Below are 22,770 nucleotides of genomic sequence, written 5' to 3'. Positions count from 1 at the left end.
AGAGGAAAGTTTTTGGTGGGAGGGAGAGGAGGATGGAAGAGAAGGAGATATATTGTGAAAGTCAGCTAGAGAGGGTGACTAATAATTCAATGGGTTTTTTTTTTGTTTTGTTTTTTTATCCTGGTTGCAACTACAATGGATCCCCTCAGTGACCTCCAGTTTCACGTAGGTAATAGTCGTCTTTGAAAGGCACAGAAGTTCTAAATTAATGAGTGTGACAGGACTCCACAAAGGAATATCAATTCTCCACACACACGCCAGTATGCACAGACGGAGGGGGACCGTGTGTGTGTGTGTGTGTGTGTGTGTGTGGAAGCATGCCCATGTGCCCTGACGTGCCCTGTTAAAGGCTGTCAGTATGTGACTGGAGCCGCCTGTACAGTAGATTAACACTAACTCGATTAGCACACATCTGATCTGACGCTTAAAACTCGATCACACCTGCAGGCGAGCTGTGGTGTGTGTGAGTGTGTGTGTGTGTGTGTGTGTGTGTGTGTGTGTGTGTGTGTGTGTGTGTGTGTGTGTGTGTGTGTGTGTGTGTGTGTTTTGATTAGAGAGATGGAGAGAGAGAGAAAGAAGGAGGGAGGACATTATGAAACGTTGGGTAACATACTGTAACGGGCAGGTCACAAAATGCTGGTACTAAACGTATCTGTAAAATGTTCACTGACCACATATTTCATTTTGGTTATGTTTAGGCTCCAAACCCTTGGCTTAGGTTACAGAAAGGCTGTGGCCTGGGTTTGATACAGAAAAGGTCCCCACCGATGTGTTTCCTTTAGTACACATTGAGCTGAAGCCACACTCTTTCCCTGGCCTGAACCAAGTGTTTTAGTTGCCCGACCTTAACCGTACTTCAACCATACGTTTGCCGCGGCAAAACCTTCAGCTTGCACCTCTTGAGGTCGTCCATTGTGGATTTCGAGGTGTGTTCAGGATCTTTATCATGTTCTAGAAGCCATCATCTTCTCGTCTTCAGCTTTTTTACAGACAGTGTGATGTTTTCTCCAAGATTTTGCTGGTGATTTAATTGAGTCCCTTCTTCCCTCTACCGGTGAAATGTTCCCCGCTCCACTGGCCACAACGCAAGCCCAAAGCCAGATCCATCCACCCACCGCCGTGCTTTACAGTTGGAGAGCTGCTCTTTTCATGAAATTCTTCACCCTTTTTTCTCCAATCACACCTTTGCTCATTGTGGCCAAAAAGTCCTATTTTGACTTCATCAGTCGACAGGACTTGTTTCCAAAATGCATCAGGCTTGTTTACATGTTCTTTTTTCAAACTCTTGACACATATATGGGGTGAGGATGCAGGAAAACTTTTACTTCTGACGACTCTTCCATGAAAGTCATGTCGCTGCACCTTAGAACAGTGCACCTCCAATCCAGAGTCTGATAATCTTCCCGAAGGTCTTTTGCAGTCAAACGGGGGTTTTGATTTGCCTTTCCAGCACTCCTACCAGCAGTTCTCTTGGAAAGTTTTCTTGACCTCCGCCGTTCCTGTTAACTGCCATGTTTTAATCACATTATGAACTGAGGAAACGCCTACCTGAAAACACTCTGCTGGCTTCTTATCACATGGGCTCCTCTGAGCAGCTGCGTAGAGGAGCCCATGTGTGCAGATTGTTGGGACAAGGTTTGGGGAGTCAGAGTATTTATCGAGCTTTGAAATTTGCATCACTTGACTTTTCCTAACGATGACTGTGAACAAGCCAGAGCCCTAACAAGCTGATTAAGGTCTGAGACCTTGGTAAAAGTTACGAGAGCTCATATCTCAAATGGTTCTCCTCTCCTTTTTTTTTCTCCACTCTAAACTTGTACAAAACAAAAAAAACACACTGAAATGTTGAAATGAATGTTTCATCTTTCACTTTATGCCTTTTGGAGATCAGTTCATCTTCTACTCAATTAACTATTTACACTGACAGAAATTTTGACCATGGGGGCCCAGACTTTTTCATGTAAATAGGACTTGATACACTGAAGTATCACGCGTTTCGGGTTTTCAAAAAAAAGTGCAAGCTACTTTGGTTTTTTTGAGCACGCAGGGTTTTTTGTTTTCATTTTTTTCCCTACACTTCTGTGTAGAAATCTGTTCTCTCACTGCTTTTTCTCTTCCTTGAACAGCATCTGTCTCATCCTCTTTGCCAGATCTAGCCTTCTGTGAAGCAACACTAAAGCTTTCCTACAATAGACAGAAAAGTTAATTAATTTTCGTGTTTACTTTAGTGTTAGCATGTTGGCAGGAAAAGTGGAAATCTCAACATACATGCATTGCTTTTCCTTGGCATTTTCTTATGAAAATGTGTGTTTATCATACACAGAGTATATTTAGTGTTTACATGTATATTCACAGGCAATTTGTACTAACTTTGTTTGTATGTGTACGTGAGACCACATTCTGTATTCATCCTTGCGTTCTGTGTATGCATGTGTGCATTCTGTGTTCTGGTGAGGCATGTGTAGTCACACCGCGCATGTTTAACTTGTGTGTGTGTGTGTGTGTGTGTGTGTGTGTGTGTGTGTGTGTGTGTGTTTTGGCTCTGGCTGTCAGTGGCCCCTCCATCGTACCTCCCAGCTTCATCTCTCCTGCCAATAGCTAATTGATTTGGCTCCATTCTTCCTGCTCTACTTACTCAAGTAGTTAATTAACTTAACTTTTAATTCATTTCCACACAGCGCCTGGGTAAAACAGAAAGCTGACACCCGCTGCGCATGACCACTCGCCCTGTTTTTGTCTAACAGAGCACACAAAGCTGGGAGTCCCACAGCTCGTAAACTGGTCTGGGGGGCTCGAGAAGTCACATTACAGACTGGCCAACTCGCCCTGGCTTCCCTCCACGACTCAGTTCAGCTCCTCATTTTAGTTCTTTTTCAGTTAATGCTCAGTTACACTGTCTTTCTCACTCTTGCACCATTTTCTCTCATCGGCTTTGCAGTGGTCTCCCTGTAAATATGTACATTAATTACGAATTTAATTGGCACATACCACAAAATCACCATACCACATCGGCATGATGTTGATGAGGTTCTTAATAGTTCTTAATTGCTCAGCAATTACTCCGCCAGGTGCTGAGATTTCTGGCTTTCAAAAGTCCCTTTCCAGCCCTTACTGCTTCTGAAACAAATGCGTCTCTCACACATACTAGCGCTGAACAATGAGGTACGGTGCTAAAAGCAAGTGGCAATACAGCGTGTCAGACGTGAAGCCTGGAATCCCGCCTTTCAAGCCAAATCCGAGCAAAATGACAAAGCAGTAGGATTTCTCCATTGATAGCAGTTCGTCTGAAACGTTTTGCAACCATTGGTTTTTCTTTCTCAAAAGCCAAAGAGGATGGGGGCCATGTGTGTAGCTTGGGAGTAATGTAGAAAAAGCTATTTTCCAACATGCTGAACACCGATAGATTAACTCAGAAACCTTCTGAACGTTTTATGGCATTGACACAGCTTGTCTTTGGCAGAAAATCAAAAGTTGTTTTCATATCACAGTAATGCAGATATTTCAGAGTCAAAAACACCCCACGCTTTACGATGACACGTGTCATGCGATTCCCCATATAAAGTAGGAGTTGCCGCCGCACTGGACTTAACAGCATGTCATCCTCTTTAATGGTGGTCACCGTGACTTGTCAAAATACAAAAAAACCAAGGGTGGAACTAATAACATTAATGACGGAGGTGGTCTAATCAAGTGTCCCAGTAAGCCAGTGAGCCAGCAGCTACCATTAAATGTTTTAGTGGCACCTGTGCTTTTCACGCTATGTTTTACCGAAATGTCTGCAGTGAAAAAGGCCAAATAAATGAAATATGTAGATTTTCATGTAAATTTTAGGCTGCAGCTCTGGATTCAAGACTCTTCAACGTGTTACTTTACTTGACTCCTCACCGCATGAGCCCAGCTATACAGAAGGCAGCAGCCGTTTTGTTTTTTTAACGTTAAAAGGTTAATCAATAAAATAGCAGCACCAACTTTATAAAACATGTCTTTTCTAATAATCACTCTATCTAATGTTATAGTGAAGTGGTAATAGAGTCTGGAGTTGGCCGCTGGGTTCGAGAGCTGCTTTTTTGCGTCTATTCTGGCAGACGGAGTCCTTGGCCCAGTCCAAATGACCTGAATAGGCCTGTTGTAGACCCGAGCTGCTGTTGGGTCTCTTAGAGAGGTAACAGTCTGCTGCCGAGGGCTGCCGCAGGGATGCACACAGCGATAGCGCACGACAGTCCCTTTTTTAATCCTCTTCTCCTGACGAATGATCCTCACCCCGCGAAAGCTGTACGTCCACTTCACAGTTTTCTTCACACCTGCTTTTAAATTTTAAAATCAAGTCCCCTCGCGACATTATCAAAGCAAAAACACATCAAACCATTGATGTCATTTCATGGCACCTTTAATATCTGTCTCAGCACGACTCTTTCTTCTTCTTCTACTCATCCTTGTGTCTGTCTCCGTCCCTTTCTTTTCCTTTGGGCCTGTCTGTTCATTCGTCTCTCTTTGTCCTTGTGGGCTACAAAACAATGCAATAACCCCTTTTGGCACGACTGTTTATCAGTCATGAAAACATTCCCAAAAACATTTGTTTTTTCCTTTCTCTGTGTTGGCTTGAAGATAGTCTGCACTTTAGCACAGCGAGAGCCGCAGTGTTTTGTCTGTTTGCCTTCGTGCGTTCGTTCTTGTGCAACGGTTTTAGAGTTTCGTACCAAAATGAACAAAGGGGAGGACTACTACAACAAGGTGTGCAGTAATAAACACCCCCACCCTGCCTGCACTTGTGATAAATGTATTGAATAGCTACGCTTCAGTACAGCCGGCAACCTGAGGCACGCCTGGACACATCATCGTCTTAACTGTTGGCTAACGTTGGAGCAAAGTTCAACACTGCGTCCAATTAGCCGGTTGCTAACTTTGCCTGTCCGCCGTGTGGTGCTGGACGTGGAGCACAGGCTGCTCTATCAGAGCTTTTTGTTCAGTAAAAATCAAAGTAATGAGCTATCGAAGCTAAAAAGCTCCGCTTTGTGATAATGCTCTGTGAGTTCATCACTGTTAACATTTTTCGACGTTACATGTTGTTGTCATTTGATTCATTCTCGATATAAAAAATGATCACCGAGGCGGTAACTTTAAAGGGGGTGACGAATCTACCACACACCTGTGTGTACGTCTTCGTTCTTACATTGTACGTAATGTTACATTTCGACTATTTGAGTTCAGGTGGAATCAGGAAAGATCGGTCCAATAAATTTCTCCCATTCCCAGAAAAAGAAACAATGTACCAGTCATGACACAGAGCAGAACGAGCTAATAAACACAGATCCAGGCCTATCTGATGATGTCAAGGTTGAATAAATACGTAACAACAAGTCTGCGGGGCGTCTCATGATCCAGATGCTTCTTGACCCAGATTGGGATCTTTGTGCCTGGAACAGAGAGGAACTGTCGTGACCAGCAGGTTAATAAGCTTCTTAGTAGGAGACAGAGGAGGCGATTGATGCTCACACCTCCACTGCAGTTTACAGACGAACAGTGTACACTTTATGCGGGTGATTATGAGATAGAACGGGCCATTAGTTACTGCACAGTAATGGAGGTAAAAACGTGAAAATTTTTTTTTTTAAATTTAAAAATCAACGGGTACTGCTTGGTCAGAAAATAACTCGCATATAAGTTTCCATGTTGTCCATTATTTTTCCGTAACTGCACAGCTTTGTGTCGATTATCTTGTACCGTGAACTCTTACCAAACATGTCAAGTCAGTGCACTCCTTGAACAGAAACTCTGTGTTGGCACATCAGACTGTAGACAATAGAAAAATAGAAAAAGAAAAGATTGTGTCATCTGCGCCTCTCTTATGTTTTGAAAATGCAGCTCTGCAAGGTTTTCTTCTTTTGTCAGAGTCCCACAAACATTGTTTTTTTTTTACTTTGCCTCCATCATTTTGTTTTTTGCCTGTTTGCTTGTATGCTTTAATAAAAAACGTCACTCGCAAAACCTCGCACCAGCCAGTTTATTCTGTGTCGTATCTAGTCGTGTTCTGATCTGCTGGTTTGTACAGTAGACTTGGGTTATGGCAGCAGTCCCACCGTGAGAATTTGGCCCCTAAATTTCTGGCAGCGTCAGGCTTGTGGATGTGTCAAACACTGCGAACTGGGACCAAAGATTTTACCGCGGTTCTCTAACAGCTGACAACTGTTGTTTCAGACACCCCGAAACTGTACAGTTAGCGGCCTTTAGTCAATATTCGGATAATTGTTATTTTACCGCTGCAAGAAGTGGGAGAAGAAACTGCCCGATAACCTGCAGAGGCTCCTGTTCCACATATTCTGTGTTCACAATGAAATTCATCTGACCGTGTACTGATTAGACTAAAAAGAATGAATGTTAAATTTGCATTGACCAGTGCATATTTAAACAGTACAGTGTACAGGGCGCTGCGTCAAAGCTGTGCAATTATCTACAAATACTTTCCAGCCTCTAGCCAATCATTTATTCTCTGTGGCCATGGTATGAAATATTGATGATATTTAAACAGCACACATAATATGTGTTTGTGTGTAAGACGTTTGAGATGCCGGCGAGCAAGGCACGTAAAACTAACCCTCGCTATCCATTTTTCATTTTGTTTTACTGGATTAAAAACTAGATTAGCTCAGGGGAATACAGGTTATTCTGTAAATAAGTAGATTTTTGGGCACCTCCCAAACCCCGCAGGTTTACATACGTTTGTCTTTAACACCTGCTACAGAACCTGGATCAGAAATGTGCATCGGCCCCCCCCCCGTCATCCTACCCTGACATCTTGTGTCACGAGACACAGAACCCAAAGAAGAAAATGACAAGCTCAAAGCCATTAACGGGACCGTGGGAGGGCCTGTCCATATATGTCAGGTCATACTACATCTGGATGGACGTTTTTCTTCATGTTAGCCCGGGATTCAACCCAGACATGAACTTTCAAGGTACGAGTAAATATTCTATACCACAAGTGGAAGGCTAACAATGACAACAGGCAGATTTCAGTTATGTTTGGGACACTTTGCATTATTATTATCATGAATAATAACAACAATAATAATAATAACAATAATAATTTAGCAAGTCTGATGCAAGGAGGGAGTTTGAGAGCACCGGAGCAAGACAACAACTGTGCTGTATGTTTTGTCATAGATAAGTGTGAATGTGAACTACATAACTAAACCCAACTAAGGTCATGTGCCAGCAGCATTGGTGTGGGAAAAAGTGATGAGGCTGCTTGCTGGAAGTGGAAAAATACGCAGGCAACGTCGCCATCTGCTGGACGCTCTGCAACAACCCAACTAACCAAGCAGTTTCCACATCCCGGTCAGTTGTCTCGGTTCAGGAGGGGTCACAGCACGCAGAGGACATTGGGAGGACAAACCAAAGGAAACACCTCACTGAGAAAAAACACACCACTGCGAGCACAACACACCCGCTGCAAATCTATGAACGATGGTTTGAAAGCCTCTACAGAACTAAAGTTGCAATGGTGAGGTTGTGAGCGTTGACACTGAATGTGTTGATGTTGAACCTTCCAAACCGTTTTGGCCCGTAACGTCATCAACTTACTGCTGAGCTACTGAACCATCCGCTGCCGACTTTTTATAACTTTAACAACAGCTGACAAACGCCGCTGATCCAGAGTCCGTTTTAAGAGTTGTTATTACTTTGGTCCGCTCGTGACCGATACAGACAAAACAAGTGATCCAGTTTAATCCGGATAGTCGCGTAGAATAGTTCCCATCCTCTGAACCCAAGGGGGATGTTTATTAAAACTGACTTACTGTGATTGAACCTTCGAAGGTTCAGTCCTTTGGTTGGGTTCGGCATCAGTGAACGCTGCAGAACTGACTCAGACGCAACTAAACCTCTCCACGACGCTTCAGGCCGAGGTAAACCAAAGAGCAGATGTGGCGAGCGCCGACGCGCTGCCTTCCTCTCTCAGCTGCGTCAGGTGCCTGTGTCAGAAACCTTCGCCTGTGCGCGTTTAAACTCTCGTAATTTTATCTTTGCAAGGGACAGTTCAGTAGAAAAAACAAGCAGGTTGCGGTTTTAGGTCTGGTTTTCAAACTGAGTTTCGGGCAGGGTTTGGGTCTAAGCACGTAGTTGCAACGGTTAATGTGAGGTTGGAGGAGCCACAGAACGAATTATGTTAATGTGTCAGGGAACAGCCTCTGCCAATTTCTCCGTGAAGCGGTTTACTTCACTATTAAGGGATGTCTTTAAGCAATATGTGATACTGGGGCACGAGAGAGGCCGTTGTAAACAGTCAACGCGCATCAGCCATTGTTGAGCAGCAGAGGGCAGCATCCTTCACCGTATAGCTCCGCCGTCAGCCATACTTCATCTGATACCAGTTATTCATCAACTGGGAAAATGTGCACCCGCTTTGGAAGATGATTCAGATTACGGGTTTCCCTTTTGACTCACTTATAACTGCACTTGTCTTGTGTTACAGAATTCTTGCAAATATCCGTAAGATGTTTTGCACATTGGTTCTGAAATTCTGGCACATTTGCAGGAGTTTGGCGTTCTGGTGCGTGGCCCCCAGAATACGGCAGAAGCATTGCAAACCATAATTAAGAGGGATTTCGTGAGCCCGGGTTTTGCAACATTTTGGCATTTTTTTTGAACAGGCTTTGAAAAAAAATATAATAATTGTGACTGATAACCCGCAAAAAATGACACCAATTAAATGCGTCATCTTTTAGAATGTATTGATTAAAAACACACACAGAGAGAACAGACCAAAGGACATCGCATGATTACTGATTCATAGGAGGCTCCATCCTATTATGACACTATTAAATTTCATGCTGAACAGTTTTAGGACATCTGTGTCTTCTCCTGTGTCTTCAGACAAACTTATACAGAGTAACATGTAAAATCTCATTAAAATAAATCAAGGGATATTTCTTTTTATGGTCCTTTAGATGGTATCCACTATTTTACATTTTCCTTTGTTTTGTTTTTTTTTTGCTCCTTCCACAAATGTGTCACTACAGGGGGATTTCGGTTGCTGTATTTGGCAACTCCCAAAACAACTGATAAACATGTCAATTTCTGGGAGCCTGTTTTCGTCTCTGTCCTTTTAGCAATCTTGCGTTTTATGTGTATCGTCGTTAACAACAGTGACACGGAGATACGGCCACCGAAATTCAAAACAAACCAGTAGGGACTTACATTGCACTGGCAATTTTAGCTCCTTAACAAGAGCTTGTGTATATATAGTTTCCTTTTTTTGTGCAGCTGTGCATTGTAGTTTAAACTTTTGGATGTATTTTCATATCCTTCCAGGCAGTAATTCCTATTCCTTCCCATATGATATGACAGTCTATTGGCAGATTCCTGAAACTTGCTGGAGTTGGGTAATCCATCACTGTGGACATCAAGTCTGCATTTGTGCATTTCGTCCTTCCACGGTAGTGCAGTGTGAGTGCCGATTGACCTCTGACCTCATGATGACAGTTTTGAAAAAAAAAAGAAAAATCCATGCAGACAGATCGCTCCCCATGGCAGATTAGACGACTCCAGCAAACGTCAAGGAATATGCTAAAAGAGTTTCATATTGTTCTCAAATAAGTGGAAGACAATGGATGCCTGAAACATGAGAAAAAACCACGTTTCTAAAAGACGGGAGCATTGTTAGCCAAATACTTAAAGTGTAACTTTAACCCCAGCTCTGAGTCGAACTCCACCCACTCCATGATTTTGAAAAATGCTGAAAAGGGGAGCAGGGAGCGGAGGGGCGTGGATGTGTGAGGCAGGAGTTGTTCGGTGACGGCAGGGGCACCTATGCTAGAGGGCTCTTTGGGGGTGGAGGTCTCTTTCCCCCTCCAGAGTCCCCTGGAGCGGGCGTCAGTTGGGTGGAGGACTTTGCTGGTCCCGAGCCGTATCGATTCAAGCCGTCGGTCTCCAGCCCCAGTAATACCTGAAGCCGGAGCTCTCGGAGCCCAGCGTGTAAGTTGTTTCTTATGAGTATACATTTCGAAAATGAGCGAAGTTTCACAGACTCGCAGTCGAGGACGGGGGCTGGGGGTGGTGGGCCGCCCACCTCCCATTAGAGCGAGTCAACATTGCTTTTTACGTATAGAAATTTAATGATGCAGGCGAGTCCCAAACAGTAGATGGCGTGTTGAGTCATTTGCAACCCGTGAAATGCGGATTTTTATAACTTTGGAAAGAAAAGTCGGTGTCAACGGCAGCTCTGATGTGTTTCATCACAGTGCAGTCATATCATTTAGCTCACAGCTCAAAAATCACGATCACGTGTGCAGTATAGGTGATTTGTAATAAGCAAGCAAACATAAACCTGCAGACACACTGATGGTGGGGTCTTTTAAGGGCTTGACAGAAAAATAAATGTGTGTTTTACTTGAAATGGAGCGATACCAGAAAATGAAGACACTGTGACGTGTGTATCGCCGTGTGGTTTCCAAACTGAACGTACAAACAATTGTTGTTCTTTCCCACTGCCACACCTTCATACACAGACACTGTAAATACACAATTATCACTCACACACACACACACACACACACCGACTCACAAACATACACAGGCCTCCACGAGGCCTCTCTGACCTGCACTGACATCTGGATGCTCTTACACACACATACCGACACACAGCCACTGAGCGTGTGTGGGTTTGAATGCATGCCTACGTGTGTAATCATGGATATGATGTAAACATGTGTGTGGTTGTGTGTGTGTTATACCACCACTTCTTGCCCAGTAGTTAGTTTTCCAGCTGTCTCTCTTCATCTCTCTGTTGATTCTGGTTTTCATCTGCTGCTTTTATGGGTGCGCTTTTGACCTGCGCCATTGTGCGCGCGCGTGTGTGTGTGTGTGTGTGTGTGTGTGTGCTTTTTTTGCTATTATTGAATTTGAATAAATAATTTGATATCAAAGTCACATCTGAAACATTTTCATATCAATAAATGTCCATTTTGCTTCTGTCTTTTCGGATTACTGCCATTCTCCGTTCTCGACATTAAAGTTGACATGCGGCAGCCTCATTCGGAACAGAGTTCAGAGGCAGGTTGTAAACACACCCAGTGTTTAACCCAGTAATCTAAACTACTTATGCAGTGACTCATTATTACCCAAACTGCTTGTTGTAAATGTTATTTTTTGCAGAGCTACTCTCACTTTGGACAAAAAATTGACAACTTCATCTTTGGTTTTAGCTTCTAAATAATTTGCTCGACATAATGAGATGAAAAACGATTGTTAAAAACCCGTTCAACCCAACCAAACACAAGTGATGTAAATGAGTAATATAAATGTGTTTTGGAACAACCAGACTGAAAAAAACTGACTGTATGGTCTCCAAGATCCTAACGGGGCCTAAAGGAAACTCAGAACAAAGTTAAATTACTGTGTCATCATCCTTCGGAGTTTTAGTTGGAAAAGTTTCTCAAACCCTTGCCTGCTTTACATAATGTGATGGAACTGCACCATTTAAATAAGCCATCAACAGGATTTTTACAACCGGAAAACTGATGATATTCTTCATCTAGCTCTTCGAATTTGGGGCCTGAATCATGTTCGAGCACTTGTTCGGACATGTTTTTTGACGTGTTACGCGCTGTGAGGATGCAGGGGGAGCGACCCTGCCAACTATCACTGCTCCTATTATGCGATAAACCACAGAACAGTTTCCCTAGAGGGTGTGGAGCTCCACAGGCATAACCACTTTGTCGCAGAAAGAGTAAAATACCCCCCGTTTTAGGTAAGGTCACTAGATGATACGCAACAGTAAACACAGGCAGAGCCAAGAAAAACATGCCGCAATATATCGACATTATACCAGTGAGAGCAGGAGGACATTATTCGGAGAGAAAAAGGCTGGAGTGCTCAGAAGTTCAAACAAAGAATGACGAAGGTGCTCTTTTGAATAACAAAGGTTACTTAAAAAAAAAGACCCGAGACACTCCTCTGGCCAAAAGTTAAAATTCTTGTATTCAGACGGTTGTTTCGTAGTGGAACTCTTAAAAATACTGTCCGTCCATACGATACTCATACTCGGCTCTTTTTGAATACGTATGGTCTATATTTCTAAGAATGTCACCATGAAACAGCCGTCTGAATAAAGCCTTTTTAACTTTTAGCGAAAGAGTCCTATTTCGGATCTTTCTTTGGTTAAAAAAAAAAACAACAAAAAGACAAAACAAAAGGACATTATTATTATTTGGAAAATAGCCAGAGTTTAAGAGAGATTTAAAAAAAAGAGGGGAGAAAAGCAATGAGAAAACTGGACAAAGTGGAAGTAGAGAGTGATAAAGGGAAACAGACACAAAAACAGGCTGAGAAACAGAAAATAAGAGACAGGCATCACGAAAAGGAGAAACAGGCAGCGAGTGATAAGAGCAAAGCCAGATGGTAGAGAGAGTGAAATCAAGAGAAAGACTGAGACGGAGAGAGAGATAGACTGAGAAAAAGCAGTGACCCGTGGGATGGAACGCACGTTTTTGAGCTGTGTGTGTTTAAGGAAGTTGAGTCCAGTAGATTTACACTGCAACTATTCATACCGGCAACATATGGTGCACCTGCAATCCTGTGTGAGCGCTCAGCAGGAATGTTACCGGCCGGCATTGCTCGCAAATAAAACAGGTCTACTTTTTAGGCGCAGAAATCAAAGCCTGACACCGTATTTATACAAAAAGTAGGTGATTTCGCTCATTCCCAGGTGGCACTTCTCCGCAGCTCCACGTCTCCGGCCACAGCGCTGTTGTAACCATCATCCCACTGAGGAAGCTCCGTGGGGCGTTACGCCATTCACGAGACACATGGGCACCATCTGATAGGCTCTTTTCAAAGCGGAGCACACTCTGAAGGGTGTTTAAAAAGGGAGTCGGGGAACTAACCTCATGGCTGTAGTACAAAGGCTGACAGGCATGGCAACGGATGAAAAACCGCAAGTCGGGGATCATGAGAAATATCAGCAGGGAGTGGACAAGGACTGTAATCCAAATACTCACCGCATATAATGTCATCAAACCTGCTATCGTCATGTGTTTCGTAACACAGAGTTAAACGACGTCTCTTTAGGGGGACATTACATTACCAATCCAATTTTTTTTAAAGTCAGGTATTTGCAATATAGAGAAGTTTACAGCAGCTGTAATGTCAGCTTCAAATTTCTTTTTTTTTCCTCCTTAAATGTCCCTCGAATGATGCGTGTTAAAGGTGAGCACGATGTCTGCAGATCCCTCAAGTGGAAGTTTAGGAGTCCAGTTCGTCGTTAACATGCCTCGGACTACGCGCGTTACCAGAGAATGCAAAGGGAGCAGCCAATTAGAGCAGGCGACATCTACCTCATCGGCTCAGGAGGTCACATGAAATGTGCATTCTCTCCGCTCATTTCCCGTCATATCCAACGAAAGCATAAAATGCTCAAAGTCAGTTTTTAAAAAGCAAAGGACAGACGGGAGGGCCCCTTTTTAAAAAGCCACGCCGTGAAGCCGTCACGGATGGCAGATTATTGTTATTTGGCGTTTTGAGCGAGAGAGGAAACACGGGGAGGGAGGTGGGAGTCGAACCGAGGGTGTTGCAGCCATGTGGTATGCACATAGCATGTTTGATGATTGGTGGTTGACCGTTATCCCGCATAACACATGTTTTGGGTTTTTTCCAGGGCCGGCTCTTGGCATAGGCGACATAGGCGGTCGCCTGGGGCGCAGAGCGTCAGCGGGGCACCGCAGCGGCGGAATACGCCACTAACATAATTTTATTCATCGGCGTTACAGTAAAAACGCCGGCCGGAGAGACGCTTCACTTGTCATTGGCTCGAATGATTTCATAACGAAAAGGTCCGCGGGGACAAAAACGGAGAAAAGAGGAGGAGGAAAAGGAGGAACTTTATAGAGCAATATCGTCTCATGTTGACATTAAAATGTTAAAAGTCATCATTGCAAATCCAAATGGAGTTAAAGTATTAAAGTTAAAGTATTGCTTTGGTTCTTTTGACCGATGTATGATTATAAAAGACATCACGAGATGAGCATCGGTGTGTCAGCAGCACGTTGCCGTCGTAGCTGCTCCAGGTGGAGCCGCTTCATGTACAGCTTTATTTACAGGGACACCAGATGAATCCGAGGGGTCGTGAGATGATTGATAGAAGAGGGAAGAGGAGAAAAAACAGAGTTCTGATACACAAATCTGTTTTCAGTGTTCGGCACCAAATCCTGATCTCGCCCAGGGCACCAGCAGACTTAGAGAGAAAAATCTTTTAAAATGATTGGCTCACAAAATAAAAAAAACACCTTTACTGGATCTGTGGAACAGGACCTCCCCTGAGACATAATCACAAATGAAAGCACCTCAATAATTTTTTTTTTTTTTTATAATTATATTATGTGCTACGATGCAAAAATAAACAGCCTAATCAGTTGTCTTTAAAATAACTCATAAATTTCAGGCTGAGGCGCCTGCTGCTGGATTAATACATGATGGCTGAGGATCTGCAGCGGCTGCAAGTGTTGCGCTTGCGCAGCCTTAAGCAAAGGAAAATGTACGCACCACAGCACTCCCGCTGCTACATTGATTAGATCAAGCTTGTTTGTTTCTTCCGACCTCAGAACAACGTGCAGTTTCTTTGTTCATCTTTTGTTCTAGTCATGAAACCTGTGTGGAGAATGTTGCGTGATGCCCCTTTATTTCCCACAGAGATGATTGAGTCAAGCTTGTTTTGCCGACACCAGAGGAATCTGGGCTGGGAGAATCCATGGGAACTCCGCTTCCCATCCAGCACAGACTGAGTCACCGCACCGAGGAACTGATTTGTTCCATACATCTCCGACCAGTAAATAGCATGTTTTTATTGGTCCATTTGGATAATGAAAGGATGGCTGGTGCGTCGGTTTGTAATTTGGTAGGCAGGTACTAAACATGGCATTCAGTGAGTTCCTTATCAAAAGCACCCGTCAGTGCCATGACAGTATGAATTTCACGGGGAAGGTCTTCGTGTAGTTTTGCTTTGCGTTGCTAATATGTCATTATACTTTAACTGCTGTATCAAGTTAATTGCGGCGTTCTGGCAGTGCGGCGGCCCCCGTTACAGCCCTGTTACAGTCCAACAGGACTCCACGGGAGCACATGTGGTCAGACAATCGTACAGGTTGTAAACAAACTTCCAGTGCAACCTTATTATATAAACCACGTCTTTAGAAGGTAAAACCCATAAGTGCATTTGAAATGTTGGTTAAAAAGCCTTGGGACTTAGAAAACGCGTGGGCACGTACCACGGTGAAGACAGTTAAGCTTGTACAGTTGGGGACAAAAGCTGTGTCCCTAATTGGGTCAGTGGTTAGGGTTAGTGTTTGGGTAAGTCTCCAGGAAATGAGTACGAGTCGATATAATGTCCCCGAAAGTGACCAAGGTCCGTGTCTGTGTGCGTGAACCCCTCTGCCTCCGCATAGAACAGACTTCACATCAGTCCATGTACCTGCCCGGGGGGGGGGGTACCTGATCCCTGTCATTGCCCGCCATGACTCTTCAGAACCGAGCACCTGTCAATTTCAGCCCCTTTACATTTGTCTTTTATCTTTGGACATCAAGGCAGGAAATAAACACGGCTGACTTTTCCCCGGGTGTATCTGTTTCAAAGGTTCGAGTGATGGATGGCTTTTTCTAAGATGGTGTGTCGTTTCCACTCCAGGGCGTTCCTGTGCATGTGTTTATGTTTATTTATTTTCTTTTTTTTTTTTTTAGACATGAAACCTGATTCTATATGTTTCTTTAACTTGCTGAGGCTATTCCATCATTTTTTTTTTTTATGCTTTAGAATTGCAGCAGTGATATCTACAGTGAAACCTATTCGGGGCTGTAGTAGACTGTAGTTTTTAATAAAAAGGTACAATCAAAATCAACCTGTGGTGAATAGACCGAGTTTAAACAAAGCCTGAAATAGAGATGCATATGGAAGAGCAGGGGGAGCACTGTCGTGAAAACACATGCAGAGTATATCACGTATAGACTAAAGAACTGCACGTCACCACAGTCTGCTCTTTTAGATCAAATCATACTTATGTTCTCTTCTAAATATTTGCTTCAAATAAATATCGCATATCGCTACCAACACAATAAGTACCAAGACCAAAACAATTCTTTTTAGATACCTTAGTTTGGCTTATATTTACTCCCTGAACTTTTGTTTTTCATTTAACAAAATATGCCAAACTGCTTAATGCGTCAGTATTGAATAAGAAAAAAAAAAAAAAAACGAGCAAACGAGTAAAATGATTTCAATCAAAATCCAAATTTAGAGAAAGGCATATCTGATCAAAGAATAAGTAAACAGGCCTGAAAACCAGATGAGGCGTTCAGTGCCAGTTCTCAATAGCTGGCACTGCCTGGAAATGTGATGCTGCGGTCACATTTTGGTCAATACTGTTGAGGTTCCATACCAGCCTCATTTTTATTGCATTTTATTAACAGACCAGCATATTTGTCTTTTTTTGTTTTAATGATGTTTCATTACTCGTCCTTTAGCCTTTACATGTCTAATACAATTCCATTTTTTATGAAAACTTTTAAAAGCGCTGCATTGTGTGGTGAGGCACGGTAACATTTGACAGCCCGCAGCGGCAGAGGTGTTCCAGCACCTGGAACGACTGACCTGGATTCACCTCTGGACGCCCACAGGAGGAGCCGCGGCAGTCCTCCGTGCGGAGGCTTTTATCACCGCTGCACGCCTCTCGTATCGTGATAGAAAAAGGCCCTTAGCGTTCAAACTTTCCTTGAAGCTGCTGATAGGAAGAAGTGGGAGGCAAGGGGGGGGGGGGTTGCCCGGGACCAGTTATCATGCACATATCCAGGTGCTTATCTGACATTGGCAGTAAAAACAAAAAGCCATATGACAGTGCAGTTATTCTTAATTACAAAAATAACTTTTTACAATGTTTTCTATATCCCTGATTCAAAATAACTTCAGTGTTTTAACTCCTATTACAGCGTGCGGTTCTCACGTGTACATAAAAAACTGTGCACGTCTACTTTTTCCATGCGCAGTACAACTCTCTGTCTGTCTACATTTATTTTCCGTCTGTGTGTGTGTGTGTGTTTTACCTGAGAGTGTAAAACCGCCAGGAGTCGAGGTGTCAGAGATACGATGTGCAGATAAGCTCGCGATGCCATGGCGTGCCACTAAGCAGCCTATAACTCTCACACACACACCCACACAGACACACACACACTCACCCTGAGCATCTGTTGCACATTTACCCTGTGGTCATGGCCTTGCGGAGCCCCCTTGCTTCTCTTCTCTCTCTCTCTTGCAGGATTGTGCTTTTTCTGATCACTCTCACTCATTTCCTCCCTCCCTCTGTTTTTCAAAGAACAGCCTTCCCTCTCCTCTCTCCCTCTCTTCTTCTCTTCATCAGCTGTCCTTTGTTTCCTCTCTATTGTTCCCCTATTTCCTCTCCTCCATACTTCAAATCAACAGATTTTTATCTTAAAACATAAGGAAAGCAAATTAGAGAAGCCTTTATGTTTTGCTGGTGTTGCCACACGACTGTCTTCCTAAAAATGTATCAAAGTCTGGAAGTAACTTATTTTAAAAAATGTATCTGCAATATGTCGTACTTAAACACTACCTTTTGCTCTACGACTTCATTACGACTCTTTTGCATAGTTTTAGCCCCTTTTTTCCAAATAAAGTTATAATATGCAACTTTTCCACATTAAAATGTCTCAAAACAACTAGACCTATGTTATTCAGTATATTTTGATGAGTTGTGAGCTTACATTGTCCAAAATGTTTCCAGAAATGTTCAAAGCTAGAGAATTCTGTGATTTTACTCAAAGTAATGGTCTGTTTCATTTGGTTGCCTGTCAATGGCCTCATATCACCTTCGCACATGAGTCAGTGTTGACGTTGTCTGCCAGAAGTAGCCAAAATGGGAGTTTCTATCCAGTTTCAAGCCACAGTTTTACGATACACTTTTTTTGGTTGTTTTCAACATCATCTATTTAAACCAGATGAAGGATTTTAGTCATCAGACGTATGGATCTTAGGTTATCAGAGAAACAAGCTGAGCAAATGTTAGCGGCGGCTCAGCTCGCAGCCCCTCTTAGATTTTTTTAATGTGAAAATTCTTTAGTCAGTGTTTTTGCCTAATTTGATCACCGGGTCCATTTGTTTTAGAGAGGAGGACGCCTCTGCGGAATATTCGGCTCCCAACGACCCCTCCTGAACGTCTGGATCTTAGGTTATCAGAGAAACAAGCTGAGCAAATGTTAGCGGCAGCTCAGCTCGCAGCCCCTCCAGGACGACTTTTATCATGAAAATGCTTTAGCCGGTGTTTTTACTGGTTTTAATCACCTGTTCTGTTTGTTTTGGGGAGGAGGAGACCTCTGTGGATAATTCAGCTCCTGGTGAGGACCTTTCCTGTTTCAACATGACAAAGCTCCTGTGCACAAAAAAAAAAAGATGTTCTGATCAATCCCGGGATGGGTTTCTAATATTTTGAACAACTTCTTTATGTCAATTTGTGTAGACTAAATATGGAAAAAAACACCTATCAGTATAACACAATGCAGGTCATCATTACCAAAAACGGAAGCATCCAAAATGGCCACGGAGTTGAATCAACTCGTCCGGTCGAGACTTTTGGCAGAAAGTGAACCTTATAACCTCGAGGAAGGTTGAATGGAATGCAGAGCTGTCGTATTAGACAGCATTAGTTTTAGATAAAGTAGGTGCGTACCATAAGCCTACCTATGCATACTGTATACAGCCCACATGTATGGATGTAATAAATCCTAAAATGATGAGAAACGGATACACAAGTACCAAACACTATGAAATCCAACACCGCAAGTGAGAGTCACCCAAATTTACATCTGGTTGATGATTCATTACCTTCTAGAAGTGATAGATACTGTACATTCCCAAGTTGTCATAACATGCCCAGGTAACACTCAAATTTAGATTAGCTTTATCTAGGGAAGAAGCAGCACTGGTTGTAGTGAACACATGGAATCGGCCATCCTACCGGTCTTGAGCCATGTGGAGGTACAGTACTCTCTATATTATTGAATCTCTTCAAGGTAGTAACAATGCAATGGCTAAAGGTTGATTTTTTTTCAGTTGCCTTCGATTTTTAATATTTTATACACAAATTCCATCTAAGAAGACCCAAAACAAAGCTCGATGGCGGACACATTCCAAAATCTCCACCCCCGCTCTTTATCTGATCAGGGGTTAAAGCCACAAAAACACACACTCAGTTGGTTTCACATATATGATCACTCACACACTCATACACACACACACACACGCGCCTGAAAGCAAACTCTACTTGACCTTGCCTTTGAATTCCTCTTCCGTTGCTGGTTTCATTCATCCACCCACAGTGAAGGAAATGGTTACAATCTCACTGAGGGGTTTGTAGGTTTCTTTTTTCTTTTTTTTGTTTTGTTCCTGTTCATTCATGCTGAAGAAGCACTATGAATTCAGTAACTATGTCTGGTGTGGACATGCTTGTATCTGGAACAGCTTAACTTGCTACATTTATGGGTTTATAGACAATCACATTTTCACATTTCACAATCTCTCGGCACCAGTTTAACCTAATTTCAAGAATAAAAGTTGTTCTATATAATAATTGCTGAAATTGTTTATTTCTAATGTTCAAAGTATCAGTATCGTATATAAAATCATGCAGGTACAGGTCAGGAGCTTCAGTTAATGTTCACATCAACCATCAGAATGAGGACAAAATGTGATCTGACTGACTTTGACCGTGACAAGTTTGTTGGTACCGTGTCGCGTTCCACTCGAAAAAAGTGGACAGGTCAAGACTGGAGAAACGTATTCTGGTCTGATGAATCTGGATTTCTGCTGAGGCCCACAGATGGTAGGGTCAGAATCTGGTATCAACAGCATGAATCCATGGACCCAACCTTCCTTGTTTCAACAGTCCCGGCTGCTGGTGGCAGTGTAACAGTGTGGGGAACTTTTTCTTGACTCACTTTTCGCCCCTTAATACCACCTAATCATGGTTTGAAACTCCACAGCCTGTCTGAGTATTGTTGCAGACCACGTGCTTCCCTTTATGGCCTCCGTTTACCATCTTCTAATGGATACTTCCAGCAGGACAATGCTCCATGTCACAGAGCAAAAGTTGTCTCAAGCTGGTTTCATGAGCATAACAATGAGTTCAGTGGACTTCAGCGGCCTCGCCAGTCTCCAGATCTGAATCCAGTCGAAGAACTGTGGGATGTGGTAGAACGGGAGACTGGCAGCGTGAATGTGCAGCTGTAAAATCTGCAGAAATGATGTGATGCAATCGTGTCAACAAGGACCAGAATCTCAGAGGAAAGTTTCCAACATCTTGTTGAATCCAGGCCACGAAGAACTGAGGCTGAGAGAGCAAAGAGAGGCCCTACCCGGTATCAGTATGGCGTTCCTAATGAAGTGCTCGGTGAGGATACATCTCCCAGCATTGCTGGGATCAGTGGGGGGATCCCTGAAAGGAGTCGGAAGACACTCATGGACGCCTGACGTTCTGTTCTTCACCTTAACTCTGACTAGGGTGACTCCTTTCAAAATGAACTAATGAATGAATCATTGTTTGCATGAGTAGACATGATATTTGAATGACACAATGATAAACCACAATAAAACAGTTTTGTTGATTCCTGTAAACTATTAAGATCCTTAATTCACAACATGAGATAAGTAGCGATTTATTACTGTAGATGGTATCTCAATTTTAGGGTTTCTATCATTTGAACATACTAGCAGACCAATGGCAGTCCAAGCAAGGCAAACACGTCTCCCTGAAATTACATTATATTCTACTGTTTTGCAACAACAAATACATTTTGGAAAAACTATGCCGGTGTCCATTCGTGCAATCCAGTATCTGCTTGCAGGGACTAAAGCGTGATTGATGTTATTTATTATTCTGTTACGGCTCTCACAGCACTTGGTTAAGGGTTCGGGAAAACAGTCAACAGTACAAGTGTTTGTGTTGCCTAAACCTTGCACACGTAGGACTGGTGTCAGAGTAGCTTTTTTTCTACGCCATCCAACCCGATCCCGACCAGCTCCGCGCGGCTGGCATGCGCAACAAAAATACAGCTTCTTGCCACTGAACAGTGTCCGTGTAGTTTTTTTTTTTACACTTTAGGCAAAAAAGTATTTGGCAAAACAAATTAGCAGTATAGAAACATAATTTGCAGGGTTGAGTAGGGAGACACTTTGAACTACAAAGTGAAACCACTTACTCACCTGGGCACACACATCTCTTTTAATTGTAATTTATCATATACGCACATTATAATTTATATTGTATAATAACGTGCAAATAAATGTTGTAAATGTGCCTGGCATTGGCTTAGTTGTGTTTTCAGCTGCACGTACTGAGTAGGAATGCACGTACACTACGTGTACAAGAAAGAAAAACTGGAGTTTTCTACAGGAAAAGATGAAGGGACAACGGGCCCCTGCACCGTGCCTCAACCTCTGTCTGTATCTGTGAAGTTACTGTTAAGTGTGTGCTAACAATGTGTTTAGTAGCGATCTGTCAGCAGCTGGTTAAGCCTGTGTCTGTAGGCTTAATATAGGTCTGTCAGTCAATAAAGGAGCAGCCTCTTGGCATTTTAATAACCTGCTTCAGTTACTGCGATGGAGGAGTCTGTGCATTCAGTTGCGGTGAACCTGCAGCTTTTAACGGGATGATAAATTTATGTTAGACTCACGAGAGACTGAGTTGTTAACACAGAAATAAAATTAAAAAGAAATTCCTTAAATATGCAGCGGCGTAAATTTACCGTTAAGTATTACGGATGTGGTGGCTGCTGGTCAGAGGCATTTATGATATAGAATTTAGAGAATTTCTGACGTTTTTCTGTTGATTATTGCTGGTGAAAACAGCACCTGTGAGGAACAACAAAGTTTTCACTCTGTGATTTCCTTGATGGTTTTTATTTTGACAGAAAATTTGAAGCGTTGCTTAGCTTTGAGACTAATAAAATGCGTGCAATGAAGCGTTTCTATAACTCAGATCAAAATACTACTTTTCTTTTCGAGCGTGCAGACCCTTTTATGATCATTCACCTAATTGTTTTTTGGCCTCTAATCCCCTGAACTCTGCATACTTTACTGACTTGTTAATATGGTTTTTGAGTTCACTCCTCTATAAAACATATTTTTTCCATTATCAAATGACATTTTTGTTTTTTAAAAAGATGGAGAGATGCACAACAGCGCCGACCGAGAACAGGCATGTAGCAGTGATGTGAAACAAAACCATACATTTTGAATAAATCATTTTGATGACAAAGAAGGAATAATTTGCAATGACAGATGGCTTTCTAATATAGATGTAGCTAGTATGGCTCTGAAACTTTGCTTTATCTGTGTAGTCTTTATCTACCTACCTGTATCTGCTCCTGCATACGCCGCTGGTCCATTTTTTGTGTTGCTGTAACTTTTGATTTGTTTGTTTTTAAATTCTGTTAATGCACAAACAAGCACCAAGAATCAAGTCATTTCAAAATCTGGTGAGCTGGTTTGGTTTAAAAATATAACATTAACATTCGATGCAAAACATCTTGAATTTCTTTCATTTCAAATGTATCAACGGGTGTTGAAGGGCCAAATACCAGTTCTGTTGGGTATCTGCATTATACACGGACATGTTCATAAATGCCTGTCCCCATGTATTTGCTACATCCAGATGTTTGCACAGACCCTGGTAGCTATGGACAGATGGTGAAAATTATGTCACTCGGACCCTTGTGGAC

This window comes from Xiphias gladius, chromosome 21, assembly GCF_016859285.1.
Source record: "Xiphias gladius isolate SHS-SW01 ecotype Sanya breed wild chromosome 21, ASM1685928v1, whole genome shotgun sequence".
NCBI lineage: Eukaryota > Metazoa > Chordata > Actinopteri > Istiophoriformes > Xiphiidae > Xiphias > Xiphias gladius.
Note: the sequence above shows the minus strand (reverse complement) of the source record.